We start from the raw sequence: 22,992 nt of genomic DNA on the forward strand, positions 1-22,992 counted from the left end.
ACAAGGAAAAGGACCAGTTTTAACAGAAGTGTATGAATATTTCTCAGAGTGCGATTCACAGGCTACATCAAATTATTGGAGAGCTGGGAGTATAGCTCAAGTGGTAGAACATCTGCCTAGCAAGTACAAGGCCCTGATTTCAAATAACACTACTGTCGGGGAGAGAGAGAGAGAGAGAGTTATTGGAGATGCTTCTTAAGCATGAAACCTTCTGCGGGGGCGGGAGGAGGTCCTTCTAGGCCTGGATGGAGTTTGGGAATCTTCATTTCCACAAACTCTCTGGGTGAATCCTTGGCATATAAAAACACCGATAAAACTATTTTAAAATTCTGACAAGTTTCTCCACCAAAAGCAATATTTAAAAATGAATTTCCAAGCTATAAAACAATGATGAGACAAAAGGCAAATCTGAACACTGATCAACTATACTAAGGAATTAGTTGAACTTTTGAGGTATCATAGGTGTTTAAGGGTTTGTTTTTTTTTTTTAAAAGAATCACTTTTTAGAAATACAGACAAAGATGCTTATGGATAAAATGATGTGATGCCAGGCATGACCTGGCAGGATAAAGGAGGTGTGGGGGCTAATAATAAATGAAATAAAATTGGCCATGGGTGACGACCACCATTAAAATTGCAGTGATGAATCCATGCTTATTCACTCCCCTGTTCTGTTTACATCTGTGTGTGTTTGAAACCTTCCTTAACAAAATAGTTTTAAGAACTGAATTTGCATGGGATTCATTCATTTTATTCATTATTTAACACTTGCTGAGTACCTACAATGTGATCAGAGAGGATCAAAGGCAGGGATAACAACTCCTTTGGAGGTAACCCACAGTCTCTCCTCTCAGGGATCAGTGCTAAGATCTTTTTAGTCGACTTCTTTTTTTCCTTTCAAATGAAAGGGAGGAGGACACAGCAAGACTGCCAAACCTGGGGGCGACAATAGCTCTTCTGGACACGAGCTGTCATACAGGTCAAGGTCAAAGTGGTGGAGGGAAAAATGAACACCAGATGAAATTCAGTGTGCTTGCAGCAGGGTGGGGGCTCTAGAGAAAACTGCCACAAACACCAAGTCTGGTGAGCTAGGTGCTTTGCAGTAGACATGAATCCTAAGCCCAGTGAGACCAGTTTGGAATGTTATTAGGTATACAACATTTGTATGAGCTAGTATATAAAAATACATTGTCTATGTCCTCACAATACTGCCCAAGGTAGTAAGATGGCCAGGGCATGGTTGCCCTCTAGCACTGGGGCAGAAGTCAGAGTTCAGCCGATTGACCTGGGCTTCAGAGGGAGCTTAGCCAAGTACCTCCCCTCCCTTGCATCCCTCTGTCCAGGCTCCACAGAGAACCTATCCCATACTCCCACATCTCTGAGCCTGAGTGATCAGAGGAAAGGAAGAAAACAATAGCAAGCAGAGCCCCTCAGACTGGCTGTTGTATGGGGATTTTGGTCGGATGTTGAGTTTACCTGGAATGCCCCGGTGTTATTTTGGGAAGGCAGACATCCTATGGAAACAATGGAGTGGAAAAGAAAACAGTTAGAGCAAATGTTGGAGCCCAGCTTTTGCCAAACCAGCCCCATGTGGCTGGACAGGCCCTGGAAGCCCTAGTCAGGCAGATGAGGAGCTGAGGCTATGGGTGTCCGGTTTACCAACTGGAGATATACAGGATGTAGGAAAGGAAAGGTCTCAGTGAAGTCCCCAACAAGCCAGTGGCAAGACAGGAAGATCCAGAGTCTCTGTACTTTGCCACTTGTGAATAGCCCGTGGGTAAGAGGGAAACACAAGAAATACAACCTGGCCTGTGGTACATCATTTGTTTGCTGGGTGACCTTAGGCCAAGTCATGTTACCTCTCAGAGCTTCTAAGTATTCATTCAGAAGATTGAGAAGCTTGTTGGAGCTGACCACATGTTTTTGGGAGAAGAAAAAATTAAATGCCAGAAACATGTTTGTTGCAAGCAGAAAAATTCCTGCATAAGCATAATTTTGAGAGACTAGTTAGTATTGCGTAAACTCTGTGCCCTTCTCCTTCTCCTCCTTCTTCTTCTTTTCTTTTTTGGAGACATGTTCTCTCTGTGTAACCCAGGCTGACTTCAAACTCTTGATCTTCCTGCCTTGGCTCCTGAGTGTTGGAATTACAGGTGTCAAGCCCCCGGCCCCTGAAGTTTATCATCTTTTTTTGTGGCAAAGCTGGGGATTGAACTCAGGGCCTTATGTTTGCTAAGGAAGTATCTTACCACTTGAGCCACACTGCCAGCCCTTCTTCTCCTTCCTTAAGCCTCATATTTCTCAAAGAAACAGGAAACCACCCACACCGCCCATGCAGCTTCTCTAGGAGCCAAGAGAGAAGCATTTCTCATATACTCCCTTTCCTGCCAGGATTGGGAGAAGCTCCTTTCTGAAGTGAATGTGAGTTTGTGGCTAGCTGGGGTGAACAGGAATGTCATCTACTGGGTGCTTAGACATGTAGGTGTTTATCTCAGATGAAAAACTTTCAACTATGGGCTATTGTAACAATCTTTTCATCAAAGGATCACTGGGAAGGAGGAACAAAAGAAAAGCAAGTTTTACAAGCAGTTAGGAGATAAAATGAAAAAGACGAAAGAAAAAAAAAAAAAAAACAAGAGTGGACAAGCATGTGGAAAAACCAGCACCTCCACACACTGCTGGTGGGATTGTAAAATGCTACAGCCACTTTGCAAAATAATTTAACAGTTTCTTGAAAATGTTAACTTAGAATTGCCATAACCTAGCAATTCCACTCCTAGGTACCAACCCGAAAGAAATGAAAATGTGCAATCACATGAAAACTCATACAAAAGGGAACAACCCAATGTCCACCAATTAATAAGTGGATAAACAAAAGTGATATAAATGGGGTATTATTCAGCAAGACAGGAATGCAGCAATGCTACATGCTTCAACACACGTGAGCCTTGAAACCTTATGACAAGTGAGATGTCAGTCCCCAAAGGCCACATATTGTATGATTCCATTTATATGAAATGTTCAATGAAGAAAATCCATAGACAGAAAAAGTAGATGAATGACTGCCAGGGGTTTGGGGGAAGATGAAATGGGGAATGACTGGTAAAGGGTACTGATGAAGATATCTTTAATTAGTGGTCATCATAACACAACTCTGTGAATAGTTCAAAACCTACTGAGCTGTACACTTTAATGGGATAAATTTTATGGCAGGTGAATTATATCTCAATAAAGTTGTTATTAGAAGAGAGATGCACAGAGCTGTTGGGCCAATGTGAAAAATGGTATTTTTTAAAGGAACAGAGGAATACTAAAGACATCTTAGACTAAAGAGAATTATATGACATTGGGAGTAGACATCTGGAAAAAAAGCTTACAAACAGAAATCAGTCATGGAGGAGAATTTATTCAGAAGAAGCACATTGGGAAGAGAAAAAGAAATAAAATCTCACCAAGCTAGAAGAGAGTGAAAGGGAGACCGTCCCTATAAGCTCCCTGTGCATAGTTTAACTTGGGGTTCAGCCTAGGATCCCCCAGGAACAATACTGTATTACATACTATTCTGATTCTCCAGAAAGACATACTTTATGTATTTGAGATTTATTGAGAATCTATCAAATGTAACACCCCATATTAGTACTGTGGACAGTCAGGAACTATGTCAAACATGTGTCCCCAAGAACTGCCTCCTGGCTGTCCCCAAGTCCTCCAGCCACTGAGTTCATCTTTTTCTTTAATGTCCAGATCACAGCCTAGTGTTCTCATACTACTGGCAGTCAGAATTCCAAGTCTGCTTTACCCTCCTTGCCAATCCCCAGGAATTCTGCAGAGTTACACTTCTCCTAATCAAATTTCTCATTTCTGAGGAATTCTCTTTTTTTTAAATGTTCATTATTGCATATTAGAAAACCATGGAAAAGCTATAAAATTTATATAAAAGTATACCACAGGCCAAACCACAGTCAACACTGGTGTATTTATTATTTTTTTGAGCCACAACTGAACACGTCTGAAAATGAAAATGGAGCTTGAGATGAATGCACACCCCTGCATCTTGTTTTTAAAAAATCATGTCACTTAACTTGAAAGCAATTTTGTACACTGCTGTTTTTGCTGTCTCTTTTTATGTATTTATCAATCCATCAAAAGTTGGGACACAAATGACAGCTAACAAACTAAGCTGAATAATGTAATAACAGATGCATGGGACTCAGTAGAGCCCAATTTGACATATGCTGGTTCTTTGATTGGAGTTAGAAATTATTCTCAAATTTCTATGAGATTTCTTCTTTAGTAGTCTTTTGTTTTCACTGACACCAATTTTAATTGAAATTCAGTAATTCTTGGTCCATACACAGGCTCAGAGTCTGTGCCCAGCTCTCCATGGAGTGTCCCTCTCCTGCATTTCCAAAAAGCACTGACATATCAGTGTAACAAATGCTTACACTTTGATAGAAATGTGGGCTGATGGTGGGACAGAGGAGGGGGGCAGCTACTCCTGTCCTACTCCAGCTACTCCTGTCCATTGCCATTCCTGCTCTTGAACTCCCCAGCCAGCCATTCTAGCCTCATGGCTATGCCCGTTGCACAGTGCAACAGATCCTGTCCTCTCTCCCTCTACTTCCCTCTTCCAGACTCTGCTGCCTGTCAAGAGGGAGCTGTCATACTGCTTTCCCTGTGGGATTCCAAAGGCCCTCCACAAATTTCTGTTTCTCTAACATGTGGAATAATTGATCCTCCTTTGTTCCAACCTTCTCCCGTCCAGCTGCGGTAGGAGGCTGTGCCTGGTTAGGAAGGTGGGAGGAAGAGAAGAGTTGCTTCTGGAACCACATGGACTATGGATTTCCAGGGCCGTTCTAGCTGTGCTCAGCTGGTACAAGTACCAGTTTCTAGCCCTTCCACACAGTTTGCATCCTTTAAGGTAAAGAAGCCAGAAAAGTAAACACACACAAGCAGCTGAGTGTGGACAGAGGTGATCATCTTGGCCAGCATCAATTCCCAACTGGAATATTTGTGTCTTCAAGGATAAGCTCTGCTCTACAGACCTGGCTAGTGACTTGGCTTGTGACAAAGCCTTGCCTTAGTGTTCTTTTACTAGGGCTGCTATAACAAACCATCACAAACTGTGTGGCTTAAAACAATAGGAGTTTATTTTTCCACAGTTGTGGAGACCAGAAGTTCAAAATCAAGGTGTCAGTAGGTTGGCACTCCTTCCAAAATCTCGTCCACTCCTGGTAGCTCCAGCTGTTCCTTGGCTGTGGCAGCACATCTCTAGTCTCTATCTCTGTCTTCTCATTGCCTTTCCCCATGTGTGTCTCTGTGTCAAGATTTCCTCTTCTTTCTTTTTAAAAGACACCAGTCATTAAACTTAGGGCCCACCTGTGAGATCCCTAAGCTATCATCTTGAGACCCTTAACCTAATTACATCTGCAATGACCCAGCTAAAGTCTCCTTCAAAGGTAGCAGGAATTAGGACTTGGACATATCTTTTGGGGGAGACATAATTTAACCTACCACACTTGACCAGAGTTTCCCTTAGAATTATGGCTTGTTGGCTTCATAGCCTAGAAAATGCTAGAGAGGAAGGTTACAGAGACAAGTAGAGGGGAAGGACTACAAGCTGGGGTTTAAGGCAGTGAAACACAACAATCAGCAGAAGTCAGGAAAGGCTCTGTTTGGAATGCCCTATGCCAACCTGCCCAGGTCTTGCTCCTTCAATCCTTAGAGCACCCACAGTCTTCCGGATGACAAGAGAAAGAGCTGTCTCCTTTCTGAAACATCCAGTGGAGCTGGCTAAGGGCATGTGAGAACCTGTAAGCCTGGAGCTTGGGCATCCCTTTCTGGAAGCAGATGTCTATCTGTCTGTGCTCTGGTCCACACAGTTTGGCTCTCTCCCCTCACTATGGGGGATAGAACAAGACACCTTGAGCCTACATATTCTTTCCCTTCACTGGAAGTAGGTGAGCACAGGTTGCTGAGATAGAGTCAAGGAAAGTTATAAACCAGAAGTTTAGGGTCTTTGGGGATGTTTTGGGGATGAGCGCTTAGGCAGGCTCATATACAGAACACTACACAATTCCAACAGGGAAGAAAGAAAGTCATGGCTTAAGGGTAGGCTCTGGGGTTGCCTGAGTTTCAACACTATCTGCTGGCCACTGTATGACCTTAGGCACAGGAGGGGGACTTAATCTCTCTAAGCCTCAGACTCCTTATCTATAAAAGGGGGGTAATAAATGTGCCTTCCTCTCAGAGTTACAAGGTGTAAATGAGGTGATACCTGCAGAAGTCAGTCCCTGGTGCAGAGTAGATGCTCAATCAACACCAGTTGCTGTATTTAAAGGGAAAAACCCTCATCATGGTACTGATTACAAATAATTAAAACCCTGGTTATCTTACTCTATGAGGAACTCCCAAGAACAAAGTTGAAAAAGAAATCAGTATATTACGTCCTGAGCCCTGCCTGCAGCCTCAGAAGTGCTGAAGCGGCACTAAGCTCCCTCTCCCTATGGTTAGCAGTGGAGGGCTCCTCTCCAGTCTGAGGGCTGGTGTTCCAGCCCAGAGATAAACAAAATGGACTCAGAGATGCACATTGCTCTCCAACAGGCCTGGCCCCAGCCCAGCTGGGCAAGCATTTCCTTTCCAGCATTCCAAGGGGCCACAGTGCCAAGAGAAAAGATAATTACAACTTAGTTACTGAGAAAAAGGCACTGAACCCCCTAGTATGAAGGTGATGGGGCATGTCTGGTTATTAATTAAGTACACTCACATTTGCGTGGTGCAAAGGACAATTGTCAACTTGCTAGCTTTCAGCTTTGAGTGGTGTTTGAATATTTGGATGACTTTTTGGCAATGGAGGGGGGTCAAAGAGGCTCTCGAAAGTCATTTTTTTGGGAGTCTGGAGGAGTGGTTGACAAACAAATTTCACTTCACCTCGTTTTACCCTGCAGCCCCAAGGGGAAGCCAGAAAGTCTTGGTTTTAATGGTCTCTCACACAGGCCTAGAACATGGGTCTTATCTCACTCCCCCATCCATCACCAGAAAAGTGGAGAGGCAGAGAAACGAGGCATGTGACACAGTGTGACAGGAAGCCAAGGAGTCGGAACCTTCCCAGATGTATGCAGCTGTGAGTTAGCCCAACATACTTCAGCATGCACCAATTTCTTTCTTTGATCAGACAGAGGGATGACTTCCATCTAGACCAGATGTAAGGAGCAGGATACAATCAATTTCTGTGCTAAGACCCTCCAAAGACAAGGCAGCCAAAGAATTCAAAGGTTACTGCACCAGGATCAGAAGATGACAAGCATGGCGCATGGTGGGGAGTTGCGGTGGGGGGGGGGTCAAGATGAGGTTTTCGGGGGAAGAGGGGAGAAATGACCCAAACATCGTATGCACATATGAATAAAAGAAAAAAAAAAGATGAGGTTTTCATTCTCATCTGCCCTTTCAATGTTTTTGTTTCCAGTTACTGCCCTCGTAAGGTCTACGCGATAGACTGGCAGTCACAGCAGACCTGCCCAGCACCCTGTTCCAGGCATTGACTAAGCCTTTCTCCATCCACTTGAGGTACAGAGCTTTTATGCTTGCACAGTATGGCACCGTCTCTACAGACAACTTGAGTGGTCCAGATGTGCAGCTTGACTGATGGTTGGGATCATGTTGAGAGAGGACTTATTTCCTCTCCAGGTGTACAGGTAAAACTAGGAAGCCAAGGGCAGTTATCTTCTGCCATGCAGAATGGGTGCATGGAACACTTATATAAGTGTGAATAAAGTCAACTCATTCTGAACTCCAATCCTAGTTCCACTACTTACTAGCTGTGGCCTTTGGACAAATTTCTTAACCTTTCTGAGGTTGATAAACTAGAATAGGAATGCCTATCACAGAGGAGGTGCTGAGAGGCTTAAATGAGATGATGGTATCAGGAGTCAAACCTAGAGGTGATCAATAAATGGTGTTCCTCTTTTCTTCTTCCTTTGGCTTCCAAGACCAGGCAAGATAAGCAAGGTATTTCATTGAGCCCAACTACAGGCCTTTCTGGCTCATAAAGGATTTTTTTTTTATCCACGTGAACAGGTTTATGTAAAAGTTTTAATACAATTCAGTATTTTAATAAATACTTACTGAGGAACACAAAGGTAAATACGGTAAGTAATGTTCTTAGAGTAGCTGCATGTGACACACACTTTTACCTACAGCTGTCAGGGCCCATGCTCAGAATGATGGGATGGAATAAAGATAGACCTCATGCTTCACCTGCGAAGACACCCTTAGGGCAGGGTCAGGAGGACCTGTGCTAACCAGGCTTCCTCCTGACTGTGTTGTGCTAGTAGACTGCTAGAATAGTTCGTCTATGATCTTGAGAGAAAATCATAGTTGATATCTCAACTCCTCTAATGCCTTTCAAGTGAGAGAAGTTACTCAAGTCTGCAAGAGAGGTCATGTAAAGTCACATAAATAAAAGGAGGAAAGGGATTTGGGAACAGTCAGCAATACAAGTAAAGGTAGGAACAGGTAAGGAGGTGATGTTAGCCCACAGATGTGAGCAGGCCAGAATGGTAGTTTCTTATCAGTGGTGACTAGAATATATTTTTCTCCTATCATAGGCTAGATCTTTTAAATATATGTTTTATTTGCATGGTCTTACTTGATCCTCAAATACTATATAGAGCAGGTACTGTTAATATCTAAACTTTGCAGATGAAAATAACAGTGACCGGTAAAGGCATTGTTCAAGGTCATGTTACTGTTAAGAGGTGGAGGCAAGGAGCTACCCCAGTCTCCTGAGTCACCCTTTTTATACTGCCTCCAATATTGAAGCCAAAAGAGTCTTAGGAATCAGCCCTCTGCATCTCCATGTAAGGTCCCCAGACCAGCACAATGTGCATCTCCAGAGAACATATTGGACTTTCAGAATCTCGGGCCCCTCCAGGCCTGCTGATGTAACTATGCATTTTAACTGATCCCAGGTGTTCTGTGTGCACCTTCAAGTTAGAGAAGACCAACTCTGGATTCGCTTATCATGTCTCACATGTCTTTCTCCAAGCCTTATTGCTCCAGAATACTAATGAATTAAAAGGGAAAACAAGGTTTCCTGATCAAATGAGTTTAGGAAAAAGTGAGCTAAGCAAAGCCAAACTGCCTTCTTTGTTGCTGGGTGTCTCGGAGTTTTTTATTTTAAAATGTCCTCTTTAGGGGTGGCATTTACAGTATTCCTCAAATATATTTGAACTTTGAGAGTTCACTCTCTTCATTTATTGAGAAGCAGCTTTTGAAACTAGTACATTGAATAATTCACTTTTGAAAATGATTGATTTAGACTGTTAACTGCCAACAGCTGTGTAAACGGGGTCCAGGTAAATCATCAATTTGTGCAAAGTGGCAGTCAGCTCGTTGTTGTGCCAGAACTGCCCATCAGGTGTCCAGGCTTAGTATATAGTGTTCTTTCCAAGGACTGGGCTAGAAGGCCTAGAAATCTGACTCGACCCCCCCTTCCCCCAACTTTGTCTCCTCAGTAACTATGTTTCACCATCTATCCTGAAGGAAGATAGAGGGAATCAAATAGGCAAACTTGGGTCTGAGCTTCTCTCCAGAGACGAGGCCACAGGCCTGAGATCACAGGGCTAACAAGTGGCAAAGGGAAGCAGGGAACTCATCTCCTTACTGCCTTCAGGTGGGTTCCTTCCAGCTTCTGCTGCCAGGCCAAACCAAGGTGGGCCAAGACCTTGCTAAGGTTGAGTCCTGACAGTGGAGTCTCTGTTTGGCTGAGCTTTGGAAAGCTCAACCATGAGGTTTTAAAAACTGTTGAGTTATAGCCCAACCCTTGGAAGAAAAAACAGACTTGGTGGATCTGGAGAGCTTTCCTAGATTATCTAGAAGGGGGCAGGGTTAGAGTAGATGCCTCCTACCTGCCCCAGAGTTCTCAGATGCTAAGGACTTCTCTGGATCACAAAGAGGTAACTTCTCCAGTGCCTGCCCAAATTTAGCCAGTTGGGTAGGGCATTCCGTCTTCCTATTGTAAAACCAGCTTTGCATATGGGCATGTCAGGGAGAATTCTGGGGAGAACCAGGAAGGTCACAGAGGCAAGCTCTTAATCAGCTCCCAAATGGGTTCATCTGCCCTATTAAGCCATATGCCTGTCATCCTGGACCTTCATCTGGATGCCCAGGGGTTGCCTCTATTTGGACATCAAGGTTCTTTGGTGTGAACCCAGCACCCAGAGCAAATGGAAATCATGCTGCAGCTGCTGGAGAGAGCCTCGGAGGAGGCAGGAAAGGAGAAGGAGAAAGTACTCTGCCAAATGTCAGGTGCCATGTTTGGCCCTCTGAACATTTTATTCACTTCAGTCTTCCAAGAGTCTTGTGAAATGAAGTTTTATCCTCATTTTATTGATCAGGAAGCAGAAGCACAGGGAAATTAAAGCCATTTGATTGAGGTCACCAAGTGAGGGAACTGAAAGGTGAACCCCTGACTTTGAGCTCCAATACTTTCTTATGCAGGAGAATTAGGAAGACCTAGGAAGAGAAAGTGAGGTCAGTACCTTCATGACAGGCAATGCTGCTCTGGCCAGCTCATATCTGGGCTTCTAGGACCAGGCCCATCACACAGTACAGAGCCATGGAAGGTGAGGGTCCCAGACCACATCCTGGATCAATGAGATCTGAGGCCCCCGGAGGAGCCCTGGGACCAGTTTATTTAAGCTTCTTGTGTTTATTTAAGCACAGCCAAGGAAGAGAACCAGCCTCCTCACTTTATGGGGCTGTCCAGCCCAGAGAGATAAAACAGCTTTTCAAGGTGTGTAAGCATAACACTAAGGTCTTTTAATTCTCCATCAGCCAGAAGTGTGCTTAGGAATCACCTCTCCCATCTGCAAGCTGTGCAACCTTGAGCAAGTCACTCAACCCCTCAATGAAAGACTTCGATGTGTTTAAACTGTGGATGGTATGTGTTCAAGAACCATCAGCCTTTTCCTGCCCCCTCCTAGACAATAGAGAAGGGTGGGAGCAAGGTGGCTTTGAGAATCTGACCATCCTTGAACCTTAAGGACAGGGAAGCACTTGGGGTCCTTGAGGGTGTTGCCTGCCCTGAGCAGTCCCGGGGAGGACCTGTATGAGACAGGAAGTACCAAATGTGTTTCCTGATCTCACACAACTCTCAACACCATGCGCTGACACTGAATGTGAGCGAGGTGTTTCCCCACCTATCAAGTGAGCAATTCTCTAGCAGACACCAACTGGGTGTCCAACCATTTAACTCAGTTCTGACACAGTCTACCTGGAGTTAGTTCCGAATCCTCAGTCCTATAAGACTGGCCTCCACTTTCGACATCAATTGGAAATGGTTGGCTGTCACCTGTAGTTCTGATCAACCTGTTTATAATTAAGGGTCCCACCACCTCCTCCTTAGTTCAAGTAGTAGTTTGCTTAGAGTGACTCATAGATCTCAGGGAAACATTTTCCTTATGTTTGCCTATGTGTAAAAGATATTACAAAGGATAAAGATGGACAACCAAAAAGGAGAGATGTATAGGGCAAGGTAAGTGGGAAGGTGGTGGGGCTCCCACAATCCAGCTGTGGTACCTCCAGGTACCTCCACGTGTTCCGTATATGGCAGTTCTCCAACCCCAGTTTTTTGGGGGTATTTATGGAAGTTTTACATATAGGCACAATCCATTAAATCCTTGGCTATTGGTGATTGACTCAACCTTCAGCCCCTACCCCAAGAGGTGGGATAGGGAGTGAGATGGGCACCAAAATTTCCAACATCTAATCACATCTTTGGTTCCTCTGGTGGCAGCAAGGCCCCTTCCTGAGACTCTTCAAGAACCCAAGACAAGTCACATCACTAGAATCAAAGAGGCTCCTACCACCCAGGAAATTCCAGGGGACCTAGAGGCTCTCTGTCAGAAGTTCCTATCACTCAGTAATTACAAAGGTTTAAAAGATGTATATCGTAAGGGATTGTGCATTCCAACACAGCTAGAAAAAGAGGGTTTTTAAGATGCATTAAACATTGTTTGTTTCTGCCATTGTTCTAGCATTTCAAATATTTATTAGCACATATTAATTGTACAAAGGGTTTCACTGTGATATTTCCATACATGCGTATGATGTACTTTGATCAAATTCACCCCATCTATAACTCTATTAGAAGAGAGGTTTTTGAATGTTCTCATCACAAGCAAATGATAAATGTATAAGGTGATGGATATGATAACTATCTTGATCAATTATATAATGTGTGCATGTATCAAAACACCAGATTGTACCCCATTGTGACACTATAAAGTGTCACAAAAGACCAAACAGCAGAATGAAAGTTTCTTCTAGCACAAAAGTTTCCAGAGGGTTTTAGGAGCTCTGTGTCAGAAATCAGAGAGCAGGGGATAGAGACCATGCATATATTTTCTGTTGTTTTACAGTATGGTTGAACCCATGTCTCTCATCCCAGATGTCATGCCAACCACAAGTGAGAAGGCCTGGGGAATAGGTGGGAGAAGCCTTGCACAAAGTGACATTGCTGCTATTGAAGTAGAAAGGCAGCTTAGGCCTAGGAGACCTTTCTATCAGGAAATGAGGTAGCTGCTACCTGATGGACTGAGGGTGGTATTTTGTTTTAAAAAGTCTGACAGAGTGCTTTCCAGAGACAGATGGCTGAAAGGCAAGTTCAAATACAAGCTTCCCTCCTGCATGTGTCTTTACCATATTAATAAATGATTAGTTAAAGCTCTAGTATAAATATCCTAAACTGTTACCAGTGTTTATTTCCATCATGGTGGAATTACTTGACACTTTCACCTTCTTGGTTATCTATTACTTTGATATTAACCTTTTTAATAACAACCATTGTACTACTTTTGTCATAAAAAGTAATGAATTTTAAAATGATCATAAATATAGTTGCAGAACACCAACTACCTATGCTTTCAAATGGACTTTAAGGAAAAAATTTAGTCATTTGGAGAAAGATTTTCAGATTATTGCAACCTAGAGACAATTGGGTGCCCTTCACCTTCTCTTCTATGTTTGCAATGACATCTTCCTTAATTCTAGGACTACCCTCACCTTCCCAACCAGAGGCCTTTGGGCCTTCTCAGCTCTTCTGCTCTTGCTATTGCTTTGCCATCTAACGTGGCCCTGTCCTTTTCCTCATCCCACTCACGTGCAGAAGCTCTGTCAGGTTCAGTTACATCTGAGGCTTACCTGTTTATCCTTCTTTCCTCACCAGGGAGAGTACCTCTGCCTCCAGTTTCTTACAAATGATCCCGGTTATTCGGGCAGAAAAGGATAGCAGCTCCAGAATACATTTGTGAAAGAGAACACTCATTGTTTTGTTCCAGAAAATGGACCCAACCCAGGCTTCCTTGCTGTGGTGCAGGGAGGAGACTGCCACAGAAAGCACATCAACAGAAGAAACTTTCTGCAAAGAAAACAAAGGTGACCCAGGTGAGCACAGTTCAAGTCCTTGGGATCTCTCAGCTTCTCTGCATTATTTGCCCTAACCCTGCTCATTTTCCCAGCCTGACACCCAGGCATGAAGATGCCCAGGGTAAACACTGTGGGGCCACATCACATGACTATTATCTTAGGTGCTTCTGGGCTATTGCTCCATCTCGTGAACATCTGCCCTGGGAGCCAGAAGCCACACATCTGGCTGAGTCAGCTCAGCTTCCACAAGTGGAGAAGGCATCTAGTGAGTAAATGTACATGCTTGTCACAAAAACATGATTCCTAAGTCTAAAACAATCTTCCTAAGTCTAAAACAATCACTTCATTGCATGTTCACCAAAAATCACAGCCTATGTTGCACTGCTGATGGAAATGCCAGCTGGTCATCTTAATTCAAGGCCATTCATGAGAGTCTCCAACCTGGTACCTCCTGAAAGAAGAGGTGAAAGTGGTCCTGACCCCACACAACCTTTTCTTATGCACTGACTTTAGAGAGTATTACTGACTAAGATAAAATTCCCCATATGTGTAGGTCACAGACACCCTGGGATCTGTTGGGGCCAGTTCCCCAGGTCCTGCATCCTTTGCTGCCAACCAACATTCACTTGTTTTCTTTCCATCCATCTCTGGACACTCAACCCTAGGTTTTGACCCCACCCAGCCTTTCACCTGTGACGGAAAGCCAATGACTCCATTGAAGGAGATACCTGGAGTATCTGGGATGAATCACATGCCACCGGAATCTGGGGGAGTTTTAATCCTTTACTGGCTGAAAGGACTCAAGGGCTAGGTATTAATGGCAAAGGTATCACCTTTCCCATGGAACTCAGCTAGAAGAACTAGTGCTCATGGGTCCCAACCCCTTCATAGTTACAGGAATCTGAACTATGAAGACACTGAGGGGGACAAGGCTCTGGGCTCAGAGGGAGACGAAGTGTTTTTCTGGCAGTGAGCCCTGGCCTCTTGTAACCCTGAGAAGTGCCAGGGCTTAGCTCCTAAGTAGGATAGCTAGTGCTGACAGCTGGAAGGGCTCCAGGGCCACTCATTTTATGAGAGCCAGTGATTCTGGTGCAGGAGGAGTCCTCCCCAAGATGAGGTGGAGCTCAGGATTCTTCAGGCCTCCAGAGGGCTCCTGTTGTGTCAGAGCCATCGCACAAGCACCTGCATGTTATCAGCTTTGGCTGAGTGCTTGTGGAGTGTGGACAGAGGGCAGAGGGAGACAAGCAGCCCTGGGCTTTCTGCCAAGAAGCTCAGGTCCCCGAAGAGCCCAGCAATCATGCGACACTTTCATCCACCCCACAGCCATCTCCAGAACTGGGTTAGAGCACATAGTTGGGGCTAGGAAAGTTGAGCACCCCATACCACTCCTACTAGGGACTTGCTGAGTGAACGCTGTGAACAAGTGGCTTCACTTCCCTGAGACTCAGCCTTCTCACTTGCACAGGGGGAAGAATGAGGCCATCTTGACAGGGCTGTGGCAAGGCTACGTGAGAAATGGCACGAAGGGCACAAATATCCTTTAGGTAGGAGTGTGCCTTCTGGGATAGGCAGGGCCCTGTGAAGGCTGGAGAGGGAAAGACAGATGGGGACTCCATACTGTGAAGGGGACTTTTGCATCCTCAAGGTTAGCTTCTGTTCATTTGGTTTTCAACACAGACCGGGAGGAAAAGAAGAATACAGAACATAGAGTGGTGGAAGAGGGTTCTGGTGGAGGGGAGAACACAGAGGAGCAGGGACTCCTCCTTCCTGGTGGTTGTGGTGCCTGCCTGCATCTTTTTAATGTCCCATGTTTCAGGAGTAGATGCCAATGCTTATGAATTAAAATATACTATTTCCCTATTTACTGAATGAAGGGAACTCAAACTCTGCCCAAGTAAAATTCAGCCTGAAAACTCACTCATATGTATTCTCTCTCTCTCTCTCTCTCTCTCTCTCTCTCTCTCTCTCTCTCTCACACACACACACACACACACACACACACACACACACACACACATTTTGTTTCCTGGGTTCAAATTAGAATAAACTCACATTTGTGGAGAGCCATGGGTCAAACTCTAGGCTTGGACAGGCCTTTGCTGCCTTCCCCAGGTCAAAGACTAATATCCAGAACCATGCCTGGTCTGATCTATCTTTGCATTACAGCCTTCACAAGGTGGAGAGCCATATCAAGGAGAAAGAAACAGAGAGCCATGCATGTGTTGGGGGAGGGGAGACAGGCCAGGAGGCAGAGTGATGTAATGGCCTTAGCATTGCTACACCCCCAGGTGTACCCCAGAGTGTACAAAAATGCTGGGGCTCAGTCCAGGAAGCCTTTGGGAGACCAGCCAGTCTCTCATCACACATTCATACCTAGGCTGAAACTAGGGTGAGTCAGGAGTGACATTTGGGGTCACTTGCCATGGCTTTCTTGACCCAGTACTGCCTGGGGTTCTCCTGAGAGTAGTGACATCTACGGTCATACTACCCTGAACACGCCCGGTCTCATCTGAGGGTAGTGACATCAGTCATTAAGTTATGAATCCATTTACCTGATAACCATTTCTGAGCAGACCTACACCCTGCACTGGGGGAGTTTGGAGCTCATCTTCCACTCTCCACAACTTTGTCCCTGATGTTTCCTGCTCTGCTAATTTCCCAGTAGGAAGAAGGAGGCTTCTGCTGGAATCTGAGTCGGTAGGTCTCAGTGTAGAAAAACCCAGGGAAGGACAGGCAGTTCACAGCCTCTGGGTTTTAAGTGTTCTGGTAAGCCAAGGAGTGGAGAAGGCTCTCCTTAGCCCTGTGTCCCCATACCTTGTCTCCACCCTGTGCATTCTCAAGTTGATGCCAAACTGTATCAAATACCCCCACCTCATATGTGCCACCCACATACTCCAGCTACCACACCACAAGTCAGACCTGACACATGCTTCAACACAGGAGACAATAACAGATGTGCTGTAGGGACACAGAGGGAAGTGACTCATTCTGATTCAGGGAATAGAGGGAAGCTTTGGTAAGGAAAGAGATGAACCACATCTGAGAGGGGGTGAGAGCATTGACAGAGGCTTCAGCACAGGCTCAATGGTCAGAACAAATGCAGGCTGAAAACATTCTGCTACAGACCTCAGACATCTCACTGACTGAGAGCCAATCACTTCCCTGCACGTGGTGAAGTTTTGGAATCCAAAAGATCTGGCTACTAATGAATTATGTGGCCTGAGATAGATCACTCTCTCCTCTTCAAAGCTTCAATATTCTCATCTGTAAAATGGGAATATTACTATTTCCACACCCATCTCACAGGGACATTTGAACTTCCAACTGATTATCATATAGAACAATTAACCAAAGGTTAATTCTCTTCTATTTCCTTACTTCTTTGCATCCTCATTTCTCCTTCCCCAAGATGGCATGAAGTTACTCCAGCCACACCCCATGCCATTCTTCAGAGACCAGTGAGCAGGCAGCACAAGACAGCAGGCTGCAGGCTGGGTTGGTAGCAAATGTACATGTGGTTTTCCCAGTCCTGGGTGCTTTTGGACTATGTCAGGACACCGAGCTTCAGGAAAGCAAAGAGCAGAGCTGGGAACCAGCAGGAAGAGGAGAGGAGGGAGAGAAGATGGTGCCAAGTTGTTTTTCATTTGCAAAACTCACTGCTCCCCAGCCAAATAACATCTTTAAATACTATTGACATGGCAAAGCCAGACTTCTTGGCTTAGGCTTGAATTTTTTTGTTCTGTTTTTAAATACCAAACTAAAGAACAGACATCCTTGAGCTCTGTGTCTGTCAGCCCAGTCCTTTCTGACCATGAGGTTCCAGTTCAGAGCTAGCCCAGGTTTGCCAAGGTCAAGTTGCTCTGGCAGTGCACACTTGAAGGGAGGAAGTTGAAGACTGCAGAAGGCCAGGTGTGGAGGGTTTCTCATGGTGGAAAGGGAGCCTCCTAAATACTCCTTGCTTTTCCTTTCTTCACTCCTGTTCTCTTTCATGCTCCTATGTGTGTGCCTGCATTCATACCTGCAGCACATACCTGGGTGCCATGTGTCTACCATGGGTCTCACATTCTTAATAGAGAAGCATTTTCACATCTGTCTGCAGCTAACACTGCAAGAATAAGATGAAGTGGAGAGGTGAGGCAATTATTCCAGTTCTCCAGGTTTTTAACTACTTCTACCTAAAACAACCAGATAATTGAGGTCAGAGTGGGTGGTCCATTCTGCTTGAATTACCCACGTAATTACTTCAGTTTTCTTATTGCCTTTGTATGTATAAGACATAGCATTACTATTCAGCAGGTCGAAGAACATGGATATAAATAAATAAAGACAGAGCTTCCCAGCCCCATTTCTCCATGGGTGTCAGGCTTCATCATTTATTGAACAATATTTTCAAGCAACAAATATTTGTTGTGCCAGACACAGTGCTAGGTGTTGGGGATACAATGATGATGAAGCAAACATGCTCTTTGCCCAGATGGAAGATGGATTTTAATAATGAAAAAGACAAGGGTTGGAAGCATGGGTCAAGTGGTAGAACACCTGCCTAACAAGTGAGACTCTGAGTTCAAGACCCATACCACCAAAAAATAAAAAGACAGGATAAGTAAATAAACAAATACAATGTGTAAAATTATAGTAAAGGTCAGAATGAGTCAAAATATTTTCCCTATGCTTATTGTAAGCAATGATTCATGAAAATAATTAACCTGTGAAGGGAGTAGGTTCACCTGATTGTCCCTTCTTCCAGCATACCTGGTTACTTGTCTAACCACAACCAATAACCCCTTCCCATGTCAAGAGTTCTCCTCAAGACCACACTAAGGAAACTCATTGTCTCTGGCATGAAAAGCCCTGAGCCTACAGCTTCCAAGAGCTAAATCATTTTGAGCATGTTGCTTGAGTCTCATTTTTCTAGTTTGTAAAGCTGATATTATACCTACTTCACCAAACTATGGGATTCTCATGAGGACCAAAGAAGTCACAGGTGAAAATGGTAAAACTCTAAATGAAGGAAGTGGTGTTGACAAAGTTTGTCTACAAAGAAGTTTAGTGAATCTGAGCGAGAACGTGATCTCCTTGCCCTAATTTAAAAAAAAGAAAAAAGGAAGGAAAGAGGAGAGAAGATGGAAGAGGCAAAGATAGGGAATAGGGGAAGAGAGAAGAGAGGAGAGTCAAAGGGGGAAGAGAAAGAAGTGGGGTGAGGAGAAGAAAAGAAAAACTATGGGAATTGTAAATTTTCCCTTACTGGGAAGCCAAATAAGAAAATGGCAGTATGAGGACAGAAGTTACAGTGTTGGAGAAGGTACAAATGAAAGAAGGTACATGGTGTTCTGTAAATACATGCTGCTCACTGTTGTACAGGTAGAAAATATCACTGAGTTCCAAAGAGATTGAGATCATTCCCACTGTAACAGGCCAGACAGGTAGAGACCAGGACACCATACCTGACCTTCCTGTAGCACTGGAGATTTTACCCTTGGCAAAGATGATTTTTTGAAAAGGCTGAAGAAATGAAGGGTTGGCACCTTCCCTTTGCATTATATCACCAAGGACCTTCAAATCAGACAACTCTTTGAATGACTTTTGTTTTAAATAGTTGCATCAACAGCCATTATAATTTGAGCACTTGCATGTCAAACACTGTGGTAAGGATTTCACTGGCATCATCATATTTAGCCCCCACAACAACCCTATGAAACAGTATGTAGCTAAGGAAACTAAGGCTCTGGGGCATTAAAGAAGCCACACAAATCTGCAGGGAGCTGGGGTTTCCATGTCCACTTTTCCAAAGTTCATCATTTCCCCCAAATGACATAGCTACACCAGCAGAGGGTTTAAGGTTCTAAACTTGACACTTTGAGTCCCACATGGGACTTGCTTGGGAAACGCCACAGGTGATTCTTTTTAAAGGACAAAACAGACCAAATCACATGACTTTGGGGGAAATTATTAACCAAGGTTTTTCCAAGGATAAAGAAAACAAATTCTCTGTAAAGTTTAGGTGATGACTCAGGTTGTGTAACTGGGTAGTGACAGCATTCAGACAAAGAAAAAAAGGAAGGATAATGTTTTCAAACGTTAGGTGCTACTTGCCAGGAGTGGGTCATTCAGTTCCCCAAGTGGGCCATAATCAGACAGTTGAAAGAAAATAGAATAGAAAAAGAGTGCATTGTGCACACAGTAAAGGTAAGTAACATTTCATGGTCCTTTTCAGTTTTTTGTGTGTGCCTCTGTGTTATGAAGCCTGGACGTGAAATGACTGTGGGTCACAGTCAATGGCCTTTGAAGGCCACTAGACTGGGGGATAAGCAGGAGGGAGGAAGTACTTGTGGGACTGACAGGAAATTTGAGCAAATCCAAGATCTGCTCCTCCAATGATAGCAAAACAGCTCTAAAATAACTACAAGGCCTATTTTTAGTGCTGCCAAAATTACCTTTCTTTTATCTCTGGCATTGACCAGTATGGCTCTAGCACAAACCTGGTAGCTCCTCACCAACACACACTGCTCCTGGGGAGTGGACAGAGGCCCAGGAAAGCTGTCAAGCAGGAAGGAGGTGAGGGAAAGCTTTTCTCTCAACCCTGTGGCTGTTTCCCTTTCCTGACTTCCTTCCCTGCATGGGGATTAGGGCAGGCTCCTGGAAACAGAGAACAGCATCCTTCACAACAGGATGTAGCAGGGGACCACACACAGCTGTCTGAGTCAGGGCCAGTACTGAGCAGGGCCACTGCCTCTGAGCCCCACTTAGTCACTGAAGGATACATTAACCCTTCCAAGAGCAGGAGGTGATAGACACAGCTGAGGGCCAGAAGGGAGGATAAGGGGACCTTCCCAGCCTTGATCCACAATGGTAGGCCTTCCACAGCCTCAGGGTTCGAGTTCCTGCAGCTGGAACCCACACAGCACACAAATCTTAGGCCATAGAATAGAAGCAGCACAAGGATTCTTCCATAAGGCATGCTTAGGCCCGTGTGTGCGTGTGTGTGTGTGTGTGTGTGTGTGTGTGTGTGTGTGTGTGTGTGAAAGAGAGAGAGAGAGAGAAGGAGACATTGATATTTGGGGGGAAGGAATAGGTGCAGAAAAATTAGAAATTCAAATCATCAGAAAACTAGTGAAGAAGCCTAAGAACCTCATGCCTGAGCCATGCCAGGGGTTGGTAAGTGTCCCCACTGATGGTTAGCAGAAGCACCAACCTCTATCTTTTCATGTGTAGGGATCCATAGGTGTGAGAATTGAGGAGTAGAATGAGGATAAAACTGTGAAACAAAGAAAACTTTCAGTCCTGACTACAGATTATAACTAAAGAACTCACCAAATAAGAATAGGAAAGCTGACAATTTGGCTGAGTGTGTAAAAGTTATACAGAGCTACTTTCAGGAACTATTTATTATGGCAGTCTAACTTCTGTGTGGCTCAGTGCTGACTCTGCTGGTCATGAACCCCTATGTAAAATTAGCTTTGCTGTGAGCTTTATCAGATTATACCAGGTTCTGCTCATAAGTGAACAGCCTTCACAGAGTGTTGCTCCCAGTATAGAAGTATTGTGCTCACAGCTTAAAACATCCCTAAGAGAATAAAGCATCCCGAAGAAAATGTGGGTGCTACAGTGCAAATGTGTTCCTCAAGAACTGACATGTTAGAAATTTAATCACCAAATTCTTATATTGATTATATTTGGAGGTGGGGCCTTTGGGAGATAACTAGAGTTAGATGAGGTCTGGAAGGTGGAGCCCCCATGATGGCCATATGAAGTTCTCTGTCATGTTATGATGAAGCAAGAAGACCCTCAGTAGACACCAACACATGGATCTTAGACTTCCAAACCTCCAGAACTGTAAGAAATAAATCTCTGCTCATTACAAATTACAAAAGATTGGGTATTCTCTTAGAGCAGCAGAAATAAACTATGACAATAGCACATCCTGCAAGCTAATTCACATTACTGCCCAGAGAACAACCTCCTTGGGAAAGTGGTTGGTCAGGAAATGTGGTCATCCAGAGGTAAACCCAAGAGTCTGAGTTTCCTCAGTCCAGACCCCTACTCTGCAAGGGAGTGATCTGGGCTGTTTATAATACCCTCTCTATACCCCAAATTCTCAGGGAAAGGAATCCTAAGGGAGAGACTTCTGGGAGAAATTGGAGAAGTTCTGAAGCATGGGCCAAGGATTCTTTGCAGCTGAAGACACACCAGGAACCTTGAAAAGTCACAGTGTCCAATTAGTGAGATGTACATGTGTTCTAATCCCAGATCTTCTTTTAAAAACTGTATAAACTTGGCCAAGTTAGCCACTTTAGTCTTTCTAAACTTCATTTTTCTCATCACTACAAATAAGATAATGATTACGGTCTGCTAGATGATGAGAATTAGAGAACAGTGAGCCAAAGCTGCTGGCCTGAGGCAGGCATTGTAAACTCAAACTGGTAATTGTCTTTCTGTAAGGTTGCTCGTTGATTTAGAGTTGACCTCTAGGGGAGGGAGGTCCCACCTCTTGTTCCCTTGTGTTCCCCCTGTCTGGGGTGGTTTCTTCATAGCCATTGGTCCTAACCCAGTAAAACCTTCAACTTCCCTTACTCTTAGCACAGCTCCACCAGGCAGAGACTTGCTGCCATGGCTCCAAAGCAATTGTGGCCTGGAAAAAATCTCCGGCATGTGTCATGTCGTCCCCCACAAGCCATGATCCATGGCTTGTTGGAAAAGTGCTTTGTTCCAGGGCCAAGAGGTCACTTTGTAGGAGGGTTGCCTGTTAGTCTCCATGCTAGGCAGCTCCCCTTATCCCTCGCTCCTCTGGTCCCTGTTCTTGACACATCACACATCCAGCCTGGGAGACTGGGCAGCTGCCTTCCTGCTGTAGTCCCAGACTTGCACCAAGCTTAGAGAGAGCTGGTGATGGACTGTGGCTGTGGGTGAGACAAAGGCTGGGAGGAGAGGATCAGGGAGAGGTGGCCATGAGGGCAGGAGCTGTTAAATTGTTATGGGAAAAGTGGTAGGAACAACTCTAGAACCCAGTTTTCTCAATTCTGTTGCTCAGTTGTGTGGAGATCCTCAACAAGTCATGTCCCTCCTCTTGGGCTCCAGCTTCTTCACTGATGAAATGAAAAAAGAGATTGGATAAAGTGATCTCTAGGGTCCTTTCTAGCTTTATTATTTTTAAGCTATAAATTTCTGCTTTTCTTACAGGGTCCACGGTTCTGTAAACAAGAGCACAGTTAAACATGCTTTAAATGGATGGGATGGGCCACAGGCTGAGGAAGGAGGCAGAAAAGGCAAGAAATGAGTACAAGACTATGATTTCCCCAGTCAGAAGACTCTGGCTGTACAATGTAATTTTCTTTATTTTTCTGTAATTGGATTTATTTTCCATCTCAAGTCCTTATTCTGGCAAATGCAGAAAAGCTAGTATAGTTACCTCCAGGTAAACAGTCACTGAAGTCATTTTCTCAATCACTTCAGTATTCTACTGTGTTAAATTTAGGATTGTCATTCCCACTGCCTCCTGGGATCTGAACTAAGTGGCAGAATCTGCGGCACTCATGGAGAGAGGAAAGTTGTATTATTGCTCAATCTGCC

At 44.4% G+C, this 22,992-nt stretch overlaps 2 long non-coding RNA genes across 4 annotated transcripts in view; one reads left to right on the forward strand and one right to left on the reverse strand.

The window, feature by feature from the left end:
- LOC141414784 (uncharacterized) overlaps nt 1-15,434 on the forward strand; it is a 29,896-nt gene extending 14,462 nt beyond the window's left edge. For all 3 annotated transcript variants that reach the window (XR_012439645.1, XR_012439646.1, XR_012439647.1), the window contains one exon: nt 13,226-15,434. This is a non-coding gene — a long non-coding RNA (uncharacterized lncRNA). The remainder of the gene's footprint in view (nt 1-13,225) is intronic.
- LOC141414783 (uncharacterized) lies at nt 5,124-6,509 on the reverse strand. The gene is made up of 2 exons (XR_012439644.1): nt 6,275-6,509; nt 5,124-5,338 (listed from the first exon to the last, which is right to left on the reverse strand). It is a non-coding gene; the product is annotated as an uncharacterized lncRNA (long non-coding RNA).
- Nucleotides 15,435-22,992: the final 7,558 nt, after the last annotated feature.

The sequence above is a fragment of the Castor canadensis genome, chromosome 12 (genome assembly GCF_047511655.1).
Source record: "Castor canadensis chromosome 12, mCasCan1.hap1v2, whole genome shotgun sequence".
In the NCBI taxonomy this organism is placed as follows: domain Eukaryota; kingdom Metazoa; phylum Chordata; class Mammalia; order Rodentia; family Castoridae; genus Castor; species Castor canadensis.